Source organism: Apteryx rowi, unplaced genomic scaffold, assembly GCF_003343035.1.
Source record: "Apteryx rowi isolate R43461 unplaced genomic scaffold, aptRow1 scaffold_7, whole genome shotgun sequence".
Classification (NCBI taxonomy): Eukaryota; Metazoa; Chordata; class Aves; order Apterygiformes; family Apterygidae; genus Apteryx; species Apteryx rowi.
Window position 1 is genome coordinate 5,373,303 of NW_020450982.1, and position 3,168 is coordinate 5,376,470.

Consider the following 3,168-nt stretch of genomic DNA (forward strand, 5'->3'; position numbering starts at 1 on the left):
GGCTCACCTGGGCGCGCACGTGGCGCGGTGCCGCCGCCTGGGCCGGATCGCGGCCGCGCGGCGCAAGGCTGCGAGGCGGGAAGGGGATTTCGGGACGGAGGCCGGCTCCGCCCGGAGGCAGCGCGGAGCGGCGGTTCGCTCCTCCCCGGCTTGCGACAGGTCACGGCGGGAGAGGGAGAGGACGGGGGCTGGCAGCGCCGGGGAGGCTGCAAAGCCGCCTGCGCCGCCGCCGGAGAGCCTGGCCTGCAGGCTGCCGCGGCCCCCGCGGGGGCGGCTAGCGGGGGGCGGAGGGGTTTGGGGGGTGCAGAGGGCGAAGCTGGCGGCCGGCTCTTCTGGCGCGAGCGCAGGGCTGCGTCGCACGCGGCTGCAAAGCGCCGGTGTCGGGGCAGCGCGGGAGCTGCGCTGTGGCCGCACCGGGCGCGTTTGAGCTGCCCGCCGGGCGCTGCGGATGCTGAAAGTTTGCACTGGTCCAAAACGTGCCAGGCTGTGTTTGCAGAACAAAAAAGCTACACGGCCTGATAACCCCAAATACCACTGCCTGCGGCGGGGGAAGGCAGCCGGGACGAGCGCGGGGAGGAGGCGAGGCGGCCACCGGGCCAGGGCTGGGTGCGTGGCTGGGCATCCTTCGGGACGGGTGACGAAAGGGCTCGCTGCTGCGCTGGGTGCCCGGGTGCACGGCCAGCCGGGGCACTTGGCTGCTGGACCCCTTCCCGCCGGGCAGCTGTAACCCCCCGCTGAGTGCCGGGTGCGTCACTGTGCCCGGGGACTCGGGGGGTGACTGCAGATGTGGGGTGGCTGCTCCGTGGAGGGGGTCTGGGATCAGTCAGGGGATGGTCCAAGCTGAGCCTGCCCAGCTGCATCCAGCCCCCAATCCCAACCTGCGCTCTCCCCATGGCTCCCAGTCCTTGCTGTCACCCTGAAACCACTCTAGTCCCTAAGCAGTGATCCCCCCCCCCCGCTGCTTTTGTACCTTCCCCTCCTGCTTGTTTTTGGGGAGAAGCTCCCCTCTTGGAGCCTGTTCCATGCGGCCGGGGCTGTGTCACTGCCCCAGCTGTGTTTACGTCGGCTGCCCTTCCTCGGCTTATCGTGTTTTTGTACAGATCCTGGGTGTGATAAACTGCTCAAATATTTGCGGCGATGTCAGTGCCTGGCTGAAGTGGTGAGCGCCTCGTGTTTGTTTTGGGGCAGGGGCGAGCCACCAGCGCCGCGATTTCTCAAGAGAGTGTTGGCGGCCCGTGCCATCGTGGCGCTTCTTGATCAAGGGCCACCGTGGAGCTACAGGGACACATTGCCAAGGGCTAGTTGTGGGGTTATCACATGGCGGGGGTACTTAGGGGCTCTGCCCGGCTCGTGGGGCAAACCACAACCGGAGAGCAGCCCCAGTGCAATGGGACTGCAGGGCCTTTGGGATGGTGGTCCCATGGGGCAGGGCCGCTCCGGCACCCCGGGGACGGGGGCAGGTGTCTGTCCTTTTGGCTGCCTCGTGTGCGAGTGGCACCGTTCGGTGTCACCCCACCATCCTCCTGGCAGGGATGCAACTCAGCGGGCGCCCCTTCGGTGGGAGCGGTGCCCTGGGCATGGCCGTCCAGACCTTCTTTGCCCAAAGGCAGGTTTTAAAGCCTGGCTTTCCCCCAGCGGCACTGCCAGGCGCCCCGTGGGTGAGGCTGCGTCCCCCCGGCACGGCCCAGGCTCGGCCGCGGCAGCAGGACCCCGAAGCTGCGTGGCACCGGTGGGGACAGTGGCTGCCTTGTTGCCGTTCCCCGGGCAGGCGGTGGCGGCCGGGGAGCCGTCCCCAGCTCCGGCCGGGCTCTTCCCCTCCCTTCTGGGTGGAGGGGGCCGGGCCAGGAGATAAAAGAGGGACGAGGGCCGGCAGGGCATTGCGGAGAGCGGCCAGGTCTGGGGAGCCGAGGTTTGGCCGCAGGACAGGGCGGACTGTAGCTCCGGCGGCGAGGGGAAGGCACGGTACTGGGGGCTCGTTCTCGCGCGGCGGGGAGAGAAGGGGGCTGGGAATCGGGACTCTCCATCCAGACCAGGCAGCCCCCTGCTCCCTCCCCACCGCCCTGGATCAGCCCCTGAGCCCCTCTCCTCCCCGGGCCTGTTAAGTCTGCCGGATCCTGGAGGAATGGAGCATATCTTGGCATGGGAAGGATTTGGGAGGAAGGGGGCATAGGGCAAATACTGAGGGGTTAAAAGGTCCAGCAGCCCCCCAAGAGCTTTGTGGGGCATTGAGGACTTCAAGGTGGCCTGAAGGTTAAAACGTCTGTGTCCGAGTGACTTATCAGCCAAGGCCAAGCTGACAGGGTCTGCGTCCGTGCCTGGCTCTGGGGCAAAGACGAGCCATCAGCCAGGGTTGGGTTTGGCTCCCGGGGGTGGAAAGGTGGAGAAGGTTGTGGGGGAAAGCAGGACCTTCCCCCCACTGTCGTGCGGCACCGCCATCCGTCTGTCTGTCCTGCTGCCATGGTGTTGACGGCGAATCCGGTGTTGGTGAGACAGGGCCAGCATGGCGGCAGGGAGAGCAGGGTGGGGACGTCCGGCAAAGGTCCTTCCCGCTTCGGGCTGGCGCAGACGGTGAGAGGGCTGTTTGCCCCCGCGCTCTTGCCCTTTGCACTGCAGGTGGGTGGGAATTTATTAACCCTCGCAGCCTGTCTGCCACGGAGGTGCCCGCTGCCCGGGCAAGGGGGAAACTGAGGCATGCTGCTGTGGCCATTGGTGCCTGGGAAAGCCAAGGGCAAGGGGGCAGCGTTATTTAACCAGGACTCAAATTAGGAGCCGGGCATCCTAATCCCCAAACCTAAACCTTAAGCCCCATTTCTGGAGAAACGAGGTCCCGTCCCGCAGCCCGCGGCCCCCCTTCCGCAGCAGGTGTCCTGGCTCCCAGTGCCCCGCTGGGCCCAGTACAACACTGCCCTCCATTCAGGCCAGCGGCCCGGGGCTGGCGGCAGGAATCAAAGCGGGTCTTTGTCCCCCGGCGCCGGCTGCAAAATCCGCCATTTCACCGTGGCACTGACAGGCGCTTCTGGCCAGGACGGCGGCAGCGGGGTGCCAGGCGGGGAGGGCGCCGGGGGGCCAGCAGGCGCTCGGGGTGCCGGCGCCCTTGGCGTTACCGTCAGCGCAAAAGGACGCAGGGGGCTTAATATCCCGCTTCCCTCCTGCTCCTCGCCAGGGCCG